At 36.0% G+C, this 24,065-nt stretch overlaps 1 pseudogene; it reads left to right on the forward strand.

Annotated features, from left to right (window-relative positions):
- Window positions 1–23,854, forward strand: part of LOC101598455 — a 165,389-nt pseudogene extending 141,535 nt beyond the window's left edge.
- The last annotated feature ends 211 nt before the right edge of the window (window positions 23,855–24,065 follow it).

Genomic DNA, 24,065 nt, shown 5'->3' on the forward strand with positions numbered 1-24,065 from the left:
AAAATTCATAGCACTCAATGCCTTCATAAAAAAGACAGAAAGATCCCAAATCAATAACCATCTACCTAAAGGCACTAGAAAAACAAGAAAAATCCAACCCAAAGAGCTCCAGAAGGCAAGAAATAATTAAAATCAGAGCAGAAATTAATGAATTGGAAACAATTAAGACAATTGACAAAACAAAGAGCTGTTTTTTTTTTTTAAAAAAATAAACATGATTGACAAACCCTTGGCCAATTTCATCAAGTAAAAAAAGGAGAAGCTTCAAATTAACAAAATTCAAAATGAAACAGGAGAGATCACAACAGACATAAGTGAAATTGGGAGAATCATCAGGACTTATTTCAAAAACCTCTCCTCCACAAAACTGGATAATGTGGAGGGGATGGATAAATTCCTGGACTCATACCATCTCTCAAAGCTAAACTCAGAGCAGATTAATCACCTCAATGAACCCATCACACTCATAGAGATTGAAGAAGTAATAAAAAACTTCCCCAGAAAGAAGAGTCCAGGACCAGATGGCTTCTCAGCTGAATTCTATCAAACCTTCATGGAATAAGTCAAACCAATCTTCCTAAAACTGTGCCACACAATTGGGGAACAGAGAAAGCTACCCAACTCCTTTTATGAAGCTAGTAACACCCTAATTCCAAAACCAGGCAGAGATGCCACAAGAAAGAAAACTACTGGCCTATTTTCCTGATGAACTTAGATGCAAAGATCCTGAACAAAATCCTCACAAACCAAATTCAACAACACATCAAAAGCGTTATCCACCTTGACCAAGTGGGATTCATCCCAGGAACACAGGGGTGGTTCAACATACGGAAATCTGTCAATGTAATACACCACATAAATAAGGTTAAACATAAAAACCGCATGATCATTTCAATAGATGCAGAAAAGGCCTTTGACAACATTCCACATCACTTCATGATCAAAACATTGGAGAGAATTGGCATGGTTGGTTCATATCTTAACATAATAAAGGCAATATACAAAGCTCCAAAGCCCCAAATAACACTTTTCTCCCATTAATAAATAGTCCTCTGGTTGGGTGTAGTGGAGCACACCTTTAATCCCAGTGATCAGGAGGCAAAGGTAGGAGGATCTCCATGAGTTCCAGGCCACCCTGAGCATACAGAGTGATTTCCAGGTCAGCCTAGACTAGGGGGAAACCCTACTTCGAAAAACCAATGTGTGTGTGTGTGTATGTGTGTGTGTGTGTGTGTATTTGCAAGCAGTGAGATACAGACAGATGAGACAAAGAGAGTTTGGGTGTGTCAGGACCTCTAGCCACTACAAATGAAGTCCAAATGCTTATGCCACTTTCTGCATCTGGATTTATGTGGGCAGTGGGGAACCAAATTGCACATATGTATGTATTATATTTTGGTCATATTCAACACCTATTTTCTTTTCTTTCAAAAAGCTTAAAAAGATCAGTATCACAAAAATTTCATTTGGTGAAAGAAAAAGCCTTTAAGTTTAGTAGGAATTGAGAATGAAAATGACCAACGTTTTCCCATGGATTTTTAGAGCTTGTCCATTAAAGTAGATCTATCTGATCTGTCTTTAATCCCCTTTAATCATTCTGTCAGTACTATAGGCTAGAAGTAGTTTTAAACCAGTGTATCAATCAAAGACACAAACCCTTGAGAAATATGCCTCTGTGAGTCAACAGTATCAGCCAGTGGGGTTTCGTTTTTTTTTTTTTTTACTACTATTATTATTACTTGTTGGAAGGGGTGCAAATGTGCCAAGGTATGGATGTGTAGGTCAGAGTACAACCTTGGATCAGTCCTCACCTTCTATCTCATTTGAAGCAGGGTACTTTGTCATTCATCCCACAGCTCTCAAACTTTTGGAAAATTCTCCAGTCTCAGCCTCCCTTGAGTCTCTGTAGTCTCTCTAAGATTTCATATGCCCACCATAGATTCTGGCTTTTGTGTAGAATCTGGAAATCCAGGCATTAAGATTTGTGCAGTAGGATATTTATCCACTGAGCCTCTCTCCAGCCCTACCATAGTGCTTTTCTTTGGATTAGCTAGAGTAGAGTCCTATTTTCACAACCAGGAAATTTAAAGGCTGAATTTTTGTTTGCATGATTTTTGAGTGTAAGTGAAGGCCAATGAATAGGTTCCTCCAAGGCTCTGTTGATTTATTCTTCTGCTACAAAAACAGCTTTTAAAAAATACTTTCTTTAAGCATGGTATAATATCAGAGACTGATTTTCTTTCAGTAGACCCAATTTAACCAAAATAGCACTTTCGTGTTTGAGTGATAATTTTACTCTTTACTTTCAAATACTATGTGCCTACTTCATCCTTTCTATAGGGTTGTCTCAAAGGAGTAACTTTTGTTTTGTTTCAAATTTATTATAATTAAATTCAAATACAGGGGCTGGAGAGATGAGTCAGCAGCTAAAGGCATTTGTTTTCAACCTGTATGCCCATGTTCTATTTTCCAGACACTCATATAAAGCTACACGGAAATCTGTTCACAGTGACAAGAAACCCTGGTGCATACACACACATATATACACAAACATGCAAATAAATAAAAAAAAGTTATTTTAAGGGGCTGGAGAGGCGGATCAGTGGTTAAGCTCTTGCCTATGAAGCCTCAGGACCCCGGTTGCATTCCCCAGGACCCATGTAAGCCAGATGCACAAGGGGGCGCATGCATCTGGAGTTTGTTTTGCAGTGGATGGAAGCCCTGGCATGTCCATTCTCTCTCTATCTCCCTCTTTCTCTTTCTGTCTCTCACTCTCAAATAAATAAATAAAAATAAACAACAACAACAAAAGTTATTTTAAAATTTCATGTATTAGCATTTTATGTGAATGTCTTATGACAGGGCCACAATACATAATCCAAAATGATTGGAACTATAAATTTAAAAATTCAGAATTTTTGAATTTTAGAAAGGTGATATAGAATATATAACATACATTAATACCTTTGGTAGAATTTGGGTAAATGATCAGTAAGTAACTAAAAACATTTCTGCAACAAAATAATAGTAGATAAAAGATTAGTGATATTTCTAATCATCCAGGTAGAATTTTTTGTCAAATAACTTGATTTTCGCTTTTGTCACCAACAAAATATTTTGGCTTCTAATGGGTTTGATAGATTTCCTTAGTTTTGGAATGAAGTATGTATATCTGGTGCTTGTTACCATCAGGATGTAAGAACTCATAAGATAATATTGAGAAAATTATGTGTTCCAAAAACAACTGTGGGGATGACATTTGTCAAGGGTTGTCTCCTCATGATGCTGGGTTGGGTCCCAAGGAATATGTATAAATTACATAGCTAGAATAAAATGGTGGAGATGATTCCAGGAAGTATAGATAGACTGTACTGAATTAGAAGACAGATAGTAAGTCTCATTTATAGTACTTTAGTTTGATTGAGTTGATAAGTAGAATAGTGACCAGGCAAGAAGCTGGAAAAATAGAGATTAATGCAGGAGAAACTTTATATTGAGTTTACTTAGAAAAGCAGGATATGAACAAGAAAAAGATTGAAGAAATATTATGTGTTATATTATTGGTTGGTAACCCAAGATATTAAAAATACCTAAAATTCCATGCTAATATAAACAAATGCCCAAATACAAGAACAAGTAAAGGAAAATATGAACTCTCTCATGCAGAATTGGAAATTATTTATATGATACTGCCCCCTACAGGAGATACAACATTACTCCTTACCTCCTAGTATAAACTGCCCATAGTTATATTTCCTCAAAGAGTGAAATACTGAAAGAAGAGGAAGTAGTGGGAAAAGATGAAAGACACTACCTCAGCTAGGTAATCAGGGTTAGCACTAACAATGGTATCATATTGACAGGACTTTTTAATATGAGATGGGAATGGTACTCAGTCATGGTCTTTTCACCAATAGTATTAAAAAGTATGAGCTGATCCAAGTTGTATATCAACAATTTCCTAGTTATTCTTTCTCATCTTCCTTATTAATCCCCTTCTAATTTTCTTTTCTTCTTTTCACAGACATGATCCTTTATGTATGTATACATACACACACATATCCTCCGGCACTTGAGTATCTGTCCTGGGAAAGCTATTAAAGAGGGAATCGGGGATTTTATTCTCATCATAGAAGGCACAGTGGTTTACTTAGTCATATAACTTGCTTTCCTTAGAAAATAGTAGGTAAGCATGTGACCTAGTGTGGTCCAATTTGTTGTTCTAAATTATTAATTTACAAAAAGTTCTACAAGGGCTTGTAATCAATTAACATTTATTAATGTTTCCTGTGGTACAATGACTAACTTCCAGGTGAAATCCTTGTTTATCTGTCTCAGTACAACCCCAGGCTTTCTCACTTTTCTTTGAGACATTTCTCATTAATTAAAAATCTATTTTCTAATGAACTCAGTATAATTTTCCAACTTATTTCATCTAAGACAATTCTTTTTTATTTTATTAGTTATGGACATACTCAGTATGTAAGCAACACATGTTGGAAACATCCTTATCCTCATCTCTGTCCCCTCTAAAGGGTCCCTCCTTTTGAGGATGCCAGTTATCCCCATGGGGATTGTGGGTCGTGCATTATGGGTGTATCCATCAGTTATGGTGAAGACACAATTCTTACAATTAAGTTGTTTCTTTATGTTAACTATAGCAGAGCCTTATTTTTATAAACAAGAGTCCATACTGGCTCATTTTTTTTTTATTTTGTGTAATTCTAATATATACTAAAATGTTATCAAAGATTCCATCACTTGTTCTTTAATAGTTAATGAGTATCTCTTAAGGATTTTATATACAAGGTGGGATAGCTATGATATTAAAGTCAAATATTACAACTTATACAGGATGTTTTACAAGTGAATATAAGAAAATAACAACCTTTTAAGGCATTGCCATAGTTAGGCCAAATACTTTTCATGAGAACATAGATGATTTGGGTTATAAAACTGAAAGTAGCATTTTGAAAATTAATCTTCCTTTTCCTTTTTTTTTTCTATCCATTCCCATTTGTATGTGTCTATTCTCTGTCAATATTTTTGGAACAAAGAACATCTATAATCACCTACCTGATTTTATTTCCATTTTATTATGTCAGAAAAATATGACCCTAGAAACATGAAGTTATAAATAATTTTTCTGAAAAGGTAGGATAAAATAAACACTTCCCATTTTTCTTTTTTTACTTATTTTGAAACAGTCTAATTCTATAGCTAAGGATGGTCTAAATCTCAGTATATAGACAAGGCCAGCCTCAAACTTGTGGCAATCCTCTTGTTCATGTCCTTCAACTGTAAGTACTACAGGCCTGTAACATGACAACAAATCATTTCTTGTCTAGTTATCAGATCACTTACTTAAGATCAGCAAGTGACCCATTATTCTTTATGGACTTTCCTCATAACCTCGCTGTGCCTTTTCCAATTCTAAATTATTATTCTATAGCATTCTGTCACTCTTTTTCAATATTTCATACAGAAATGTATACTGTTGACCAAACAAAAAGCCACTGAAGTCCCCTCTTGGCTTTGCCATCAAGATTCCCTAGGTAGCCTCCTCTATATTCATTAAACACACTTCTATGTGCTTGAACAATGGAATGTATGTTGGTTTGTTCAGGATGTCAATCATCAAGACTGTGAAAATATGTGTATATGGAATAACTTTGATAAATTTCAATGCAGCCAAATTGATCAGACAAGTTTTCATGAATGGGTTTACAATTTCCTCAGTCATGTCTCCTATCCAAATGAGTACAATAGATTGCATTAGAGTTTCTAATCACATAAGGTGGTACTGGTTTTGTCACGAGATTTTATTTTTTTCTCCTCAATCTAAAGCTACTACACTCCTAAAATTATGCAAATAAGGAGGGGGGACAGTTATCTTCTGACTACAGAAGATAATGATGACAGTTAAATTACAATGGCAACTAGCTGCTCTATTATTTCATTATTAAAAATGATGTATTTATGAAGGAATACACAGACGCCAGAATATTGAGGAAACAGAAGGCAGAAAGAGAACACTTTAAATTGTCATTGTCTAAGAGCAGAAATGGAAAAATCATAACTAATTATTAAATCTAATCATGTTAAATCAACACTAGATTGTAGAAACTGCTTAGTAATTTGATAGCCTAGCAAAGCAGCCATAACCTAATGATGACTGCTATTTACCCAGATGGAAAGTCACTGGGAATTGGAACTACTGTCACAAGGCATTAATCAGCATGGCCATCAGCAATGGCCCCTTCAGTGTGTCAAATCAGTCATGATTAGTAAGGGTGGTTTAAGTTCAAAAGGCTGAAAAGTTAGACAGCATGTTGTTGGTCCTAAGACCTGGAGTCTGTTGTTCACCAATTTGTTTGTCTTAGAGTTTTATAAACTGGCCAGAACATGGTTGTAAAGATGGTCAGCCCTATATGGGCTAGCAGCGTATCATCTTTAATACATAGTGGAGCACAGTGAAACAACACTATATTTTCATCACTCGGCTAAGTCAAAAGTTTACTTCATCATATGGAACAGATCCCCTCTCTCTATCACCTCATTACTTACCACATTCCAGGACTTCAACTTACTTCTTGACCTCAAGACTTTTCTGATTTTTATTCTATCCCTGTATATCATACCAATCAGGATGATCATAGCCTGAGAAATAAAGTATATTACACATTACCAATGAGAACAGAAATAAATGTTTAAGGTCTTTTAATTTGTTTTTAACTTTCTATCAGAATATTCTTGCACATTTAAGATGGTTAAGTGAAGTGACTCATCAAGTTGGATGTGTTTGGTAGTGTAAAGGATTCACCTATAACAAAGACTGAGCTGGATACAGAATAGAGTACCACATGACCACTGAAAGCAGAATTGACCTTTTGCACTTCAAATTATTTTACTCTATAAAAGGCAGTGCTTCTTTTTAATTAAAGAGGACATAACAGGTCACCAAACAGGTTGCTATGACTACAGAAGTGATCCAGTGGTGTGTGGCATAGAGTGAATTAGTATTCATAATCTTTCATTCAGAAAGCTGGGAGTTCCCACTGAGAGAAATTGGAAAAGGTCTAAAACAGGTCAGTTTAAATGGCTCATTGATTCTCTTCAGTGAGTGAAATCTTGTTGATAGAAAAAGGTGAAGATTCAGGTATGAGAAAATGACTACACTTAAAAGACCAAACGTCTTGGAAGGGTTGGTTCTAAGTAACAAATACAATAATGTTCCACATGACACTTCATTAAGGGACAATGTCTTTACAACTGCAATCCTGCAAGAGTAGAAACAGCTAAAAGTCCCTAGTGCCTTGTAGCCCTTGTAACAGTGTAACACAAAGATTAGTCATATAATACAGGATACATGTGTAAACAAATCTACCTTTGTGCAGGTTGTATAAAAATGTTGCTCATGGCCAGGTGCAGTGGCACACACCTCTAAGTCCAGCTCTTGGGAGGCAGAGGTAGGAGGGTCGCTGTGAGTTTGAGGCCATCCTGAGACTATAGTGATTTCTAGGCCAGCCTGTGCTAGAGAGGCTCTACCTCAAAAAAGAAAATGTTACACATACAAATATGGACAGAATAAATATTTGATAATGACAGGCTGGAAAGATGGCTCAGTGGATAAAGAACTTGCTGCTCATGTGTTAGGGTCTACATTGAGATTCCCCAAACCCACATAAAGCCAGATGCAGTAACATGAGCATCTATGATCTCAGTGCTCCTAGGATGACATGGGAAGAGAAAACAGGAGAATCCCCAGAAGGCTGCTGGCCAGCTAGACTGGTGAATGCAATAATGAACCAGAGAATCAGGAAGAGGTGTGTGGGTGGGGCAGGCTTTGAGGGATATTAGTCTAGATCCAATGGGTGTTTATAGCAACCTCATTCTTTGAACTTCTTTGAAACTGCTGATATGATGATGTGAGGCAGCTTCATGATTTTACTATGGCAGCCCCTTAAATGTCACAGTTTTTTTTTTCCTGGCGCTGGATTTTAATACATTCTGTGAGAGTGTCTGCTTTTGTTTGCACAGTTAAATTGTTTAACTACTCAAGACTTCCTTCAGCTTTGTAACAGGGATCTGAGCAGTCTAGTATTGGCGCACTTTGTCTCGTGCACACACCTGCACAGGTCAGTATTCAAACAAGGTGTGCACAGCACATTCTAAAGTCCCCCAGGGTATGCACTTTCTAGGAGGTTTCTCATTTCCATGCCTGTAACTTTTCTGGCTGATGTCTGTCACTCTCTTTTTCATTCTTTTCAAACTCTGTCCCTCTCAACACTCTAGAACTGTGTCTTGTCTTGGTCTTTACAGTTGAACTTTGCATTGTGTTAGTTCCTTTCATTCATCAATAATTAGAAAATCACCTCCAGTTTGTCAAGTGGGGTCAGCACGGTTTGTTTCTCTTCTCTCTACAGTCATAGTTCTGCTCCTCATTCAATCACTCATGGTTGGAAAATCATCTCCCATATTTGGACATGTTTCTGGTGGCTTGCAGTGACTAATAAATGCCATACCAATTAATCCTACATGGATGGAAACTGAAATCTATTTATTGCTTTTATATAATCTTTTGTTTATTTTTATTAATTCGACAGTGACAGACATACAGAGAAAGGAGCAGATAAATAGAGAATGGGTGCGCCAGGGCCTTCAGCCACTGCAAATGAACTCCAGACGTGTGCGCCCACTTGTGCATCTGGCTGATGTGGGTCCTGGGGAATCAAGCCTCAAACTGGGGTCCTTAGGCTTCACAGGCAAGTGCTTAATCACTAAGCCATCTCTCCATCCCTATTTATTGCTTTTAGAACTGACGTGCACTCTGTCAGACATCATAATCATGCATTCTGTTTTCTTTTTCTCTGATATACTGCCAACATTTTAAATTTTCATTGAAAATGTTTGAACTTTAATAGATGAAACAAGTTACATTGCATTTACATGACAAACGCAGCTGATTTTAGCAGTTGTGTATTATTTAATTTCAGTTTTTATAAAGTTTTTACTATTTTTTATTTTAGATTGATTCATTGCTCCTTCCGACTGTTATTATGTTTATGGTATATAGAGTGGTTAGCTTTAAAATGTTATGTGATGCTTTTACTTTCTATTTTTAGAATAATAGCTTTGTCCTAAGTCACCATAGTTCTTGTCCCTTACTCCCTTCAAGTTCTTGTTTTCACCAATGCATATTATTGATGTTTTTTTTTCAAGGGTAATATTGAAGATGCAATACTTACATTGTTTTATTTTCTAGACTAATATATTACTTTTTTATTCTAGCTACTAGACATAAAGAATTATGATCAACTCAGCCACTCTGACAAGTAATTCCTGACATTGTGTTTCCATTTTAGAAACATATAACATTTGTACATTTGTACCCATTCCATCCATTTAGCCCACCCATTTTTTTAAAATTCTAATTAAATGTTTTAAATATCCATTGTTAGTACTTTAGCCATAGTTTCCCAAGTCATTTTGTCTTGCTGTCATCTAAAGTATATGTTTAACTGTTTCTCAACAAAAGCTCAAGGACAAGTTTTTCTAAACACATACCCAAAGTAACTTAACTTTGACCTCCCTTTAAAACAGTTTTATTCGTTTATTTTTATTTATTTTCAATCAAACAGAGAGAGAAAGAGAGAATTGACATGCCAGTGTCTCTTGCAACTGCAAATGAACTCCACAAACATGTACCGTTTCATGCATCAGGGTTTATATGGGCATTAGGAAATCAAACCCAGGTCATCAGGCTTTGAAAAACAAGTCTTTAACTGCTAAACCATTTCTCCATCACCCTAATTATAGCCTTTCTAAAGCCCCTCTAATAGAATTAGCTTCATATATTTTTATATCTTATAACTTACTGTTTATATGTCTACATGTTTCCATTATCTACAGATGTTAAATGAGGCTAAAATAAATCTAAGGTCAATTTGGCATGGTGGTTATACATAGATTTGATATTTCCTCCATGAAACTTTTTTTTCTTTTTCAGCTTATTTTCCCATAAGTTTTGCTAGGAAATGTCTCACTACTCAACTGAATCAATTTTATATGACACATATACTCTCTCAATTCATAAATTTAGCTCTTTTTTCCAAAAAGTCTTTTTTTTGAGAAATGTATGCAATTGCCTCTCTATTTAATTGATTTTTAATTCTTTGGGGTAGTCATCTGGAGTTTGAAAGACAAGAATGGAGTTGTGGTGAGGATACTCACTGTAAAGGAATCTTTTACAATAGACCCTTTTGAGTGGCACTAAACTCTATGTCTCTATCTCAGATTATATGGACTTTACCTGCTACATTCATCAGAGGCAGGTCATATTTATTGTATGTCCACTTGTCCTTCCACGCTATAATAGCTATTAGAAAAAAGTGAAAGGTTAAGTGTGGGGACTACAGCAACTACCTCATATGTTTATCCAACTGTATATTTAGGTATCAGAAAATGAGTAGTTCATACTTATTCCAGAATAAGTGAGCCAAACCTTATCTAGTACCTTATTCATTGCCTCCTATTGAATGCCTCCATTCTAACAAGAAAGCAAAGCTGGTCACGGTGACTCATACTTGTAAACCCAATGTTCAAGTGGCTGGTGGGAAATTGCCATGTGTTGGAGTGGTGCTACATCATGAGTTCAAGGCCAGATTGGGTTACACAATGAGATTATGTTTCAAAACGAGAAATAAGAAAGAAAGACATACAGAGAGAAAGAAAGAGAAAGAAAGAAGAAAGGAAGGAAGGGATAAGAACACAACAATAAACAATTTGAATTTCTGAATTTCTTCATATGTCAACACAGGCCCTATGTTTAGCAGTCCTTAAAATGTTTCCCACTCCCTATTATCCAGTTATTCTATTAGGTGGCTAAAGTTTCTTTGAGGAAACCATGTGAGAATTTAGTACCTTAAATGTTTGGTATGATATTACAGAGTCCTACTAAGGAGTCCAATTAGTAAGCCCCAGGTCTGAAAACTGATTGAGTTCTGGTGACTTGATTGGTACAACTGCCCAGTCAGCCCCCTGATTTTCTAATTATTCTGAGAATACAAGGTTATTCCTATTTAGCTTGCTATATTGATAAAATATATTATTCTGTGTATGGCTCTACTTGGATTTCACCTGGACCTTGACCCTTATCATAAGCATTGTATTTACTATACATGGGAGACTAAAATCTTTATCTGGACCTATCATCATATTTGCTGTGAGCCTGCTTCAGAAATAGAATTCCCTACCATCATTCATGACCAACAGAACAAGCAATGTACTTATAAGAGATTCCTAGACCATTCTTACAAACTTTAGCCTCATGAACTTATGATTAGTGATGCTATTCCCATATAACATATAGGATTATAAAATTATCATTATTTATATTTATATAATTATATAATTATTACATAGTTATAATAATATAAGATTATATAATATATTCAGTCTAGAATGCACATTCTCCTAAGTCCTTTAAACCTTCTTCTGTTGTCTGAGGAAGAAAATGTAAAGCAAAATGAATATTTAATTTTGCAATTTTTTGGAAAAGAATCTTTCATTATATTAAATATTTGAAGCATTCTGAGCCTTTAATATAGTAATATTGCTTTTAGGGTCACATAAATAATATATGTATAATGGACATAAATCCCATCTAGATTCTGTAGGGACACATAAATCATTTAGGCACAATGAATTTACTAAAGATTTTTGTGATAATAGGCCTTTGGGAATCAGCTATAATGTCTGAAAATAGAAGCTCACTTTAATAAATAGAAGAGTATTAAATAGAAATACTATTCAGGGGCTGAAGAGAAGGCTTAGTGGTTAAGGCATTTGCCTGTAAAGCCAAAGGATCCCAGTTCGATTCTCCAGGACCCATGTAAGTCAGATGCACAAGGGGCACATGCATCTGGAGTTTGTCTGTGGTGGTTGGAGGCCCTGGCACACAAATTCCCTCTCTCTCTCTGTTTCTCTCTCTCTGCCTCTTACTCTCTCCAAAATAATAATAAAAAAAATTTAAAAAGAAATACTATTCAGTTTTTAGTATGAGATATTTTTTACATATCGAAGTGCAAAAGATGACCGTAACATATGGTTAAATGAACTAGTACACACAGTATAATTCAATTATTATCATATGCACATAATTGGTTAAGAACATAAATACTAGAGATAGACAATTCATAATATAGGATGAAATTTTTTATAAATTATTTATTTATTTATTTATTTGAGAGCAACAGACACAGAGAGAAAGACAGATAGAGGGAGAGAGAGAGAATGGGCGCGCCAGGGCTTCCAGCTTCTGCAAACGAACTCCAGACGCGTGCACCCCCTTGTGCATCTGGCTAACGTGGGACCTGGGGAACTGAGCCTCGAACCGGGGTCCTTAGGCTTCACAGGCAAGCGCTTAACCACTAAGCCATCTCCCCAGCCCTGATATTTTAGTATAAGCAGAAAATAGGCCAAAAAGGAACAAGAAATGATCTAGAATTGTGCTTTCTTGGCATGGCCAGGAAGAGTCTTCTTCCCTGGAATAATCTCTTAGGAAGTAAGAGCTATAAGGTTTAAATTATAGCAATACATGGAATTATAGACAGGAATTGCTTTAGGACAAGCAGTAACATCAAGTATAGTATGTGCTGTCTCTTCTCTTTGCATAAATCTTTATTAATAGATCACCTTTAATTGCTTCCAGGTAGGTTCCTTGGCTTCAAGCATTCTTTCATGCATATCTCTTGCAGTAAATCATCAGTGGATTAATTTCCTAAGCGACACTTTTATCATTGCACTTACACTACAGAGTTTAAAACTTTCTGTTAGCTACTAATTTTCACTTCAAATAACTAAGTGCATTTATCATTAAAACCAGCCATAAATTCTTAGTTTTCTATCATGCTTTTGTTAATGTCCTAAAACTTGTGTAAGCTAGACTGTTTGCTAGTCTACAAGCATATGTTTTCTATCACTAATGCCCCCAGAATGTACCTCTAGTTTGTTTTATGATATTGTGGTAGAAATTGAAGTTTGGTTCTTTTCCAACAAGAAGGATGGTACTCTAAAAATTCAATTTCCCAAGGTGCAATCACCTCCTCCTGTGGGCAGGAGAACACACATTTCCAGAGGTTATCCTGATGGCTTTCCTAATTTCTATATTATCAATTTAGACACATGGATGTTTCATCCTTAAACATTTATTCTATTAAAAAGTGTTTTTCCTATTTGTTCTATAAGAGAGTAGAATATTAGAGGTTGCAGAGACTGCCTAATGGTTAAGGAATTTGCTTGCAAAATCTAAGGACCCAGGTTCAGTATCCCGGTACCCGTTTAAGTCATATACACATGGTGGTGCATACACCTGAAGATTGTTTGCAGTGGCTGGAGGCCCTGGTGTGCCCATTTTTTTTCTCTCTCTAATAAATAAATAAAATAAAAATAAAAAAGAAAGAATATTAGAGAGAACAAAATTTTTCCTGGTGATTCCTGTAATACCTGACTGGAGTTCCCTTTAAACTATCATGTCAAGAGATTGGGGGGACACACACTATACTAGGATGCCTGTTGCGACTAACAGCTTGTTTTCAAAACATATAGTGTGGTAAACTTTTCCTCATCTGCCTCTTAACAATCCTTCTTTGATTCTGTAGGGCCAATAAGGTTATCCAAATTTTACCTTTCTCAACTATTTTTGCTGTATCTTATAATAAGGACCATAACTACCTCATGCATGCATTATTACACTTGCTGTCCCATCAGAGATGTGCTTTATTAAATGTGTTATGTCCACAAGAATTTAGCTCATGCTGCCCAGGATTCATAAACTAGATTCATAAATGCCAGTAAGAAGTTACTATCATTCTATTGTTGTAACTATCACTACTTTGTCTACCACTGTTGCAGTCAGGTTTGTATTGCTGGTAGAAATCAGCCAACTAAGAGTAGCTTTTGGGAAAAAAAAAAAAAAAAGATTTATTTTGGCTTACAGGCTCAAGGAGGAAGCTCCATCAAGGCAGGCAAACATGATGGCATGAGCAGAGGCTGGACATCACCCCCTGGCCAACATAAGGTGGACCATAGCAACAGGAGAGTGTGCCAAACACTTGCAAGGGGAAACTGGCTATTATGCCCATAGCCTGCCCCCAACAATACACGGTGTCCAGGAAGCATTAATTCCCAACTGCCGTCAGCTAGGGACCTAGCATTCGGAATACCTAAGTTTATGGGAGACACCTGAATCAAACCACCACATTCTGCCCCTGGCCCCCATAAACTGATAACCATCCATGACATAAAATGCAATGCATTCAGTCCAACTTTAATAGTCCCCACATTTTTTAAATCAATCTTAATGATGTTTAAACATCCCCATAGTCCAAGATCTTTTAACTGAGCCATCATACCAAAAAATCCTCCCCAAACACATAATGGCACAGAATACATATTTACATTGCAAAAGATGGCATTGGGTATAGCAAAGAAATATTCAACAAATACAAGATTTACAACAACCAGGGCAAACATCAAACTCTGTAGCTCCAAGTCCAACAACTGTAGTCAGTAACAAATCTCCAAGTCCGATAATTCTAATCAGTAATAAATCTCTGGTATTCCAATTCTCCCCTACAGCTAGGCTACTCATAATCCTGGAAAACTTCATTTGAGGCAGAGAGCTTTCCTTACCAGCTATCTCCAGGTCCTGGCATCCCCACTGGATTTTCATTACAATCCATGGTTCATCCTCACAGCCCCATGGGGTGTCCATGCAGGCATCCAGCAAACCTGCTTCACACTGCCCAGGGCCATTTCCAAAACACAAGACTGCATTGCAAACTCAAATGACCCTCTCTTTCCTGCATTTTTTGTACTCCAGAAGTAGGGTGTCAATTTGTTAACTTATGGGGGAGGAAAGCCGACTTTGAAGAACCAGACACTCCTTCAGCACTTAGTCCCCTTCAAAGGAGTCTACATACTTCCTGTTGTCCCAGTGCAGATCAGCTGGCCCATTCTCAACTGTTGTAATCTTTCAATTGCAGCTGAACGGGCAGCTATTCACCCAAAGGTTTTCACTTTTTCTCTGCCATATCCCTCTGCTCACACCAGTCCATTTCTATGCAAAGTAACACTGCACGAATTCTCAGGACACAGACATAACAGCAAGCTTTTGCCACAAACTGCTAGCCCAGTCCAAGCAAAGCTCTCTCTCACCCTCATAAACCAAAGCCCACAAACTATAGTTCTTACTGCATTCAGGTCTTTCAACTCTGACCAAAATAGCCCATGAAGCTGTACTTACAGCATTGCAAGGTGTCTCTCAGGCCAACGTTTCAAATCCTCACAAATTCCTCTTGAGAATCAACTCCAAAAGGCCAAAGGCATACAGTCGAGTGTCTAGCAGCAATTGACACCACTCCTCAGTACCACTATACTGTTGCAGTCAGGTTAGCACTGCTAGTAGAAATCATCCAAACAAGAACAGCTTTTTTTTGGGGGGGGGGGAGGATTTATTTTGGCTTATAGGCTCAAAGAGGAAGCTCCATTGTGACAGGGGAGAACGATGGCATGAACAGAGAGTGGACATCACCCACTGGCCAACATAAGGTGGACCATAGCAACAGGAGAGTGTGCCAAACACTGGCAAAAAAATGTTGGCTATTATACCCATGAGCCCACCTGCAACAATACACTGCCTCCATGAGGCGTTAATACCCAATTGCCATCAGCTGGGGAGACGAGCATTCAGAATGCCTAAGTTTATGGGGGACACCTACCTGAATCAAATTACCACAACTACAGAGGCTCAACTTGGGTTTATTTTCAATATTACTAATGTTAACTAGAGAAAACTCTCAGAAATAACTTCCTTCCTGAAAGAATGAAATTGATATCTGTTGGTCTAAAATGGCTAGATCACAGGCCCTTCTTAGAAAGATTGATAGATGACTTCTTCCAATCTCACTTCATTGAAATGCTTCCGTTGGGCTGGAGAGATGGCTTAGCAGATAAGGTGCTTGCCTGCAAAGCCAAAGGACCCAGGTTCTATTCCCCAGGACTCACATTGGCCAGATGCACAAGGTGGCACATGTGGCTGGAGTTCTTCTGCAGTGGACGGAAGCCCTGGTATGACCATTCTTTCTGTCCCCCCTCTTTCTCTCTCTCAAATAAACAGATAAAAATAACATTAAAAAAAAAAAAGAAATGCTTCCATTATTCCTATCTTGGTCAAGAGCATAAAAATATAATTTAATATAGAAATCTGATTTTATGTTTGTGGGACAAACAATAAAAAGCACAATTCATTCTCATATTTTTTTTTTTTTTTTTTTTTTTTTTTTTTGGTTTTTCGAGGCAGGGTCTCACTCTGGCTCAGGCTGACCTGGAATTCACTATGTAGTCTCAGGGTGGCCTCAAACTCACGGCGATCCTCATACCTCTGCCTCCCGAGTGCTGGGATTAAAGGCGTGCATCACCACGCCCGGCTTCATTCTCATATCTTTTTTTATTTTTATTTTTATTTTTTTATTTTTTTAAATTTATTTATTTACTTGAGAGCGACAGACACAGAGAGAAAGACAGATAGAGGGAGAGAGAGAGAATGGGCATACCAGGGCTTCCAGCCTCTGCAAACGAACTCCAGACGCCTGTGCCCCCTTGTGCATCTGGCTAACGTGGGACCTGGGGAACCGAGCCTCGAACCGGGGGCCTTAGGCTTCACAGGCAAGCGCTTAACCGCTAAGCCATCTCTCCAGCCCTCATTCTCATATCTTATACTGTTCTGAGACACATAAGGTTTTTAGGATGAATTTTTATAATTCAGCAGTCTAAATATACAAGAAAATATTGACTGGCCTTCAAAAATACAAACCAAATAGCACGACATTAGTTAGATGATTGTTCATTTAAAATGAATGACTTCCAAGTCTTTGATTATCATAAAGGAATGTAGTGAATTTCATTACATCTGGCTCTATACATTAAAGTATTAGCACCAAATACAAAAGCTGAACAATTTTATAGTAAGAAGAACATAAAAATAGTTTCTAATTATCTTTCAGGAGGAAATTCACTTAAAATACTGTGAGAAAGGCAGTGCTGTGATATTCTTCATTATAAAAGGGCACTGTTCTACTCATTGATCATGGCTTTATGGAAGAGGCAGAGTGGGCTTTGTCTAGCTGGGAGCAATGCTGCCAAGAAGAGTTGTTGTTAAGCAGGACAGAGAAGTGCCCTGGCATATTGCAGAAAAGAGTTTAGAAATACTTCAATACTGCAAAATCTGAAAACTATTGTAAGATGTCAAAGTAGAAAGTAAGATTTACACTGCAGGAATATTTTCTTCTCTCATAGATAATTCTTTTTTTCATGAAGTGAGATGCATTATTATTTGAAAAAAGGATACAAATGACATGTTTTAACTGTTCATTAGTCTTCCCAATGATGTTTACATATCATAATGAGTACATCAAAAACTATACATAAATGTATTTAATGTGTGTTTTTAAAAAACAGATTTTTTTTTTAGTCTAAAGCATGCTGACATATCTATTATTAAGCAAAGTTGTTTCATAATAAAACTCTACATATGCATGGAGTCAATGCCTAACACTGAGGCATACCTGGATTGTGTCAGATGCCACTCTTAGGACTCTATATGGTGTATCTAACTTAGTATTTTAATCTTCTTAACCAGAGGAGGATACTGAGGTAGATGCTCTTGGAAGCAAACTTAACAACTGTTGCAAACCTAGATGGTGAGTACAGTGAAACCACCCTCTGATTTCTTAAAAAAATAACTCCAAAAAACTCCAACTAAATAACTAAAAGGTTATTTATTTAAATCAGTAATTAAAATGACCAGAAAGTCATCTTTAATCAAGAAGTAAACTTCAAAGTTGGAGACCTTTAAGGAAATGAAAGAAAAATTTTAAGGCTAATGTAGTATTACCTATTAATCATAAGAGAAATGCATTAGTAAAAAAGGAAGATAACTGAAAAAGATGTAATAAGTGAAGACAAAAATATACATAATTCACTAATTATAATAATCAATGAATTAAATACCCATAATAAAATGCATATCTCTCTCTTTCTGAATATCTATGATGCTTGATTCCCCTATACCTTTTTTTTTTGTTTTTATTTTTCATTTTGATAACTGTAACCCTGAAACAGATATTTCTAGCATTTTTTTTTTTTCAGCTTTTTCCCACTACTATTTTCCTCTTGGCCCTATCCTTCATTACCCGGAATCAATTATATCTTAAATCTGGTGACAATGAAATAAAAATATCTAGACAAGATTTTAAAATGTAAAATGTATCTCCTACTAATTTGACATATGAAATTTACATGATTAATTTTAGTCATAAATATGAAAGATTATTTAAAAGGTAGTTTATCTTAATCTACAGATCAATATTTTTTCCAAATGCAGTCTTTACTCAGAAGTCTTTTACTCCTTTGCTAAGATATTCTTGATGGATTCCCAGTGGTCCCCAAAGTCCAATATTAAGCCTCACCAGCTAGAAACTCTAAGACATGTAACATATTGGCTCAACAATGCTTTTCTAAGCACTTCTAGTATGCATTTCCTACTAAAGAACAAAAAAAGAAAGAGCATATACCTTAAATTATCTTATAGATTACTATCTTTGTATAGCTTATCATTAAAAAATAGACAATACTTATTTAGAAATGAAATATTTAACTAGTAGCACTTTTCTGGTAAATGGAGAGATGGCTACATATTGCAATTATAGAAGAATCTGTTGTCTAGTCAACCTTATTTACTTTTGTTGTTGCTAAACTGTAATAACACCTCCTTTGATATGACAGTATCCTTCAGGTAACATGAAAAGAGGCAATGCTACATCCTACGGTGACTACTATGACAGTTGTTCTCTTGCTGTTTGAAATGTCTTCTGGGACTACAAAGTAAGTCTGGAAGCACAGCCCAAGCACCTACCCTGGGCATTCCTAAGATGCTGTGAAATACTTATCCATTTATTAAAATATCTTTGTGCTTAAGCTAGAATAATTTTACTGATTACAACTCAATCCTAACCTGCCACATTTATCCCCAACTCATTGGTAGAGCTGAACTATAACATCCACAAGCCCAGCCCCAGTGACACATTTCCTCTAGCAAGGCTCCACATCCAAAAGGCTCCACAACCTTCCAAACAAGATTAAGTATTCAAACACATGATGCTAGAGAAGAGATTTTACATTAAAACCATGATGAAAGCCATGCCCAACAAAATTCACAATCCAGAAAACTTCACACCTTTCTCTTCTCCTTTGCATCTTTTGTTTCTTCATCCATGTCTTTATTTAAATGATTCCTCATATAGCCTTGGTTTAACTTTATCTCTCCCCTGTTTCCATATATACAGTGCTTTCCCACACTGTAAAGGTTGAGTGGTGCTTATTCCATAATGTTTTACTTATATTCCTGTCTACTTTTCACAGAATTTTACTTTTATATTATTTTATCTTTTATTTTAGGTACTCAGTTTCACAGAGACTTTGCACTGAAATGTTAAAGGCAGAAAAATTCTAATCCTTATTTCTATTATTTGCAGTCACCTAGAAACCATGCATTTGTTTTCACTAAAACATATTACATATAGCAAGATTACCTCCTGAAGAAGTACACTTGTTGGATAACAATTTTCATCTAATAACAAATGAATCAAACATTGTAATTCATATTTATATCATCTAACAAATAATTATACTAAAATATTTCCATAAGTCTTGCCACTTTGTATAAATTATAGAGCTGAATCATCAAATAGGAGGGAAAAAGGCAAAGACACCGTTGGTTTATCAGCCTCAAACATAATAAAATGACAGATTAATTGGAAAATTGGCAATTTTCAAAAACTTGAAATTATATGGTAAGTTATAGTATTTCTACTGTAAAAGCTTATTTTATTGAAGCAATATCTTTTTCAGTTGACAGACAAATGTATTTGTCATTTTTGCTTCCAGTTAAAACATAAGAGAAAAAAATCAACCTAATGCATGCCCTATAGAATTGCATGTTGAGGTTTAGACCAGATAAATCTACTCCAAGATGAGAAAGGTTGTGAGTTCAGCTTAGTTAGGTAGTGGTATTTATTAAAGATGGGGTCATGAACAAGTGAAGCAGAGAAACAGAAGTGGAATGGAGAGAAGAAGAGAGAGGCCAATGAGAGAGACTTTTAAAAGGAATGTTCCCTGCAAGAAATACCATTGAAGAGACTATTAAATCAAGTGGGGCATAGAATTGATCCTATATCAGGATTAATCAATGTGAGAAGGTATACTTTAGAGTGCATTCTTATTCTGGTCTAGTTTGACATGCTGGAAGCAAAATAGATCAAATCAGTGAATCAAATGAGATTAGCCCTGTAAAAGAACATTGGTTACTAAGGAATACAATATACAAGTAAAGGCTATAGTTTAAATAAGCATATGCTTGAAAGGAATCAATTTCCAAATTAGTTTTACTTTACCAATAACCAATATGTTTGATCAATGTTTCATGCTATGTGATAAGTCTCATCTTCTCAGAAGTCTAGGCTTAATCTATTAATTTGATTTTTTAACATGTACTTTGGCAGAAAGCTTTTCCATTTATTAGAACATTTAAGAAACTCTCTTTATATCAAAGAAAACTTTTTTATTCACTTAAAATTTCTTGTCTTAAAAAAACATGGTTTAGTTAGCAAAAGTGCAGACACTGCCATTCTACAAAAATAGTATTGATACCCAGGGCAATATATGGTATGCAAAGTATTCACTTTACCAGCTGAAATGAGAATCCTCATTTTAATATAATTTCCAGAGGCTTAGACCATGGTTTGAATTGTAATCACCTGCAGGGGGAAATTTAAAGATCAAAAATATCCATTTGCTTCCAGAGCCCAAATAACATTTTCTCTACAGGAAATTGATTTGATTTCTCCCCCCAAGAAAGTATATTGCTTAACAAAGTAAAGGAAAGTAAAATTGTATAAAAATTTTAAATCCACACATTTACCTCTAAACAATAGTTTACATACAGACTGACTTAACTTTCTTAGAAAATAATGAATAATTGTATGCCACATTTTCTTTGAAATTGGAATTCTTTTTTAAATGTCTCACTGAATGCATGCTGCCCACTGAGTCTTTGATGTATACTATATGTGAAGATGAGACTGTGGGCTTTTGCTAGCTTTGGTGTGAATGAGTAGCATTTCATACTTACTTGTTTTAGGACTATATCTGGGAACCAGAAATATTGAGACTCTATAAAAACCTCTTTATATGTACATTAAATATTCACACTTAAAATATGGTACAATGTATTTATAATTTGAATGACTATTAGCTATTTGACAAAAAAGTCACTTCCTCTACATCTGATTCTTGTGCCACTACTGAATAAACTCCATCTCTAACCAGAATGGTATAAGAATAGGATGAAGGGAGGTAAATATCCTTCTTGAAAAACAATATTTTCCTTGATTAAACATGTCTTGCTTTTCCCCTTATCTTAGTCTTCTTGGTTTTTGCTGGATTAATCTTTTCATCTTTGTAAATCCTTCCATTAGTTTTCTAATTCAATATAAATAGTCTAGATGTAAGATACTAGGAACACTATAGTATTAATATTTATATGTTCCATACACACCTTTTTCATGCTAACCTATTGAAAATCCTTTTAATTAAAAATTATTTTGCTATTATTAAAGTTCTGTTTTAGTTCTCTAAATCATTAAAAAAAAACATTCATGTATATATATCATAATAATGTGTCTGATGTCCCTCAATTCCATAACTACTTAATAGGGGAGTCAGTATATGATTAGAGAAGGTAAAGTAATTATTAAACTGACAATAAAAAGAATTGTGTTCCAGCTAAAATTATGTATTAAGGGCTGGAGAGATGGCTTAGCACTTAAGGCATTTGCCTGCAAAGCCAAACGACCTCAGTTCAATTGCCCAGGACCCACATAAGCCAGATGCACAAGAGGGTACACACATCTGGAGTTTGTTTGCAGTGGCTGGAGGCCCTGGTGCACCCATTCTCTCTCCCTTTCTCCCCCCCTCAAATAAATAAATAAAAATAAAAATAAATATGCGTTAACATCAATTGGACTGAAATTTTAGTTAAAAACAACCAAACAAACAAGAGATAGAAAGATGGCTTAACAGGAAAGATACTTGCTTATGAAGTCTAAGGACCCAGGTTTGATTCCCCATTACCCTTGTAAGCCAGAAGAATAAGGTGGCACATGAATCTGGAGATTTTTTGCAGTGAATTGAGGCCCTTGTGTGTCCATTCTCTCTGTCTGCTTCTCTCTCTCTCTTAAATAAATAAACATACAAAATATATTTGAAAAATAGTAAAGTAAGTAATGTGAGAAGAACTAGGTTTATGTAAAGCTCCTGATGAACACAAATATACTGGAAAGGTCACGTACACTGGTACATACATTTTGTTACCACATTAGCGTTAAGAATGATTTTTTTTCAGGTATCAAAAAATTCACTATATTAATAAATGTCTAAGCTTATTTTACATAGCCTATACTGTAAAACTTACTATTAATGCTAATTCTTAAAATAAAGAGCTCAAATGAAGATAAGAAAGATAACGATGAAGCAAAAAATTTCAGTTCTATATTCCTTTATAATCCCAGAGTATGTGACCAAGGCACATGGGGTGGAAGAGCCTGTCATTTTCACTACTGATACAGACAGACTGGTAGTTAACCCAGACTTGGAAATCCAGTTGCCTCTCTCTTTCAGTTTTCTGTCTTCTCTGCTTGGAGAAAACCACAGCACAGGCAGTGTGAGGCCTGAGCCCAGACTACCCTGGTGAGGTACCTTTTACAAAGTCTCTCTGCTTTTACTATTTCCAAGAAACTGGGGCCTACTTCCCCAGAGTCAACAGTGGTTCACCTGATTTTACATTCAAAAAAACTAATAAATATCTTGAAAGACCATAATCCTCTCCCTCTTATATTGAGTTTAAAAAATGTAAATGAAATAAGAAGAAAATATCTCTAATATTTAAAAAAATCAAATATCAGGGGTTTTTCCTAGTAATAATTACTGTGAAGCTTAAAACCATTTTGGTCATCATCAGGACTGACAGAAGTAGATAACAATAAATTCAGTACCTCTGACTCAAAATTCACCTGTAGAAAAAGATAAATGTCGACAAGGGAAAGCACAGAGCTAAGGAAACTCATACTGAACTTGGTAAAGTAAATAAAATATCATCCCGAAGCAGGAATCTTGGAGTTCCTCACCAATCTACCAATATATGCTAACATACTGATAAATTTGGGTTATACCTAGAATTTTGTGTTATGAACTTAAAGAATTGAAATCTACAGACAAGAGGGTAAAGATTAGAAGGATTTCATTAGATTAAGAGTAGGAAGTTCAGAGCAACCCCACCATGTGGAAGACAGGAGGAGTTACAGAACCCATGTGGGAAGCCTTGCAAGGGAAATAAAAAGGTGCCACACACACACACACACACACACACACACACACACACACACACACGCACACAATGTGGAACAAAAATATGTCTTTTTATTTACTTGTTTATTTATTTGGGGGGGGGCAAATAGAGAGAACGGGCATGCTAGGACCTCTAGCTACTGCAAATGAACTCCAGACACATGTGTCACTTTGTGCATCTGGCTTTTTGTCTTCCCACTAGGAAAAAGCTAAGAGGTCAGATAGCAAGTGTCCCCTGTCCCTGCCCCACCTCCAAGCCTATTTGGGCTGCTTCGGGGAAGCGTATGAGAGCAGGGACCTGAAGATTCAGGTGTCAGAAGAGGAAGCATAAGCATAGGCATCTATTTGTAATCTATTCCTTTGGGCTTCATTCTCAAGTTCAAGTGAGTTCAGAGAGAAAGAGCTGATTGGTTGGGACTCATTAGGCTGAGCTAACCAGTCATGACACAAATATTTAGAGCTGACCTTAACCAACCACAATGACAGGATCAGATTTGAACCATAATTCTACAAAAGGAGAACTCCTTCCCAGGGAGGGACAC

This window comes from Jaculus jaculus, chromosome 10 (assembly GCF_020740685.1).
Source record: "Jaculus jaculus isolate mJacJac1 chromosome 10, mJacJac1.mat.Y.cur, whole genome shotgun sequence".
NCBI classification, from domain to species: Eukaryota; Metazoa; Chordata; class Mammalia; order Rodentia; family Dipodidae; genus Jaculus; species Jaculus jaculus.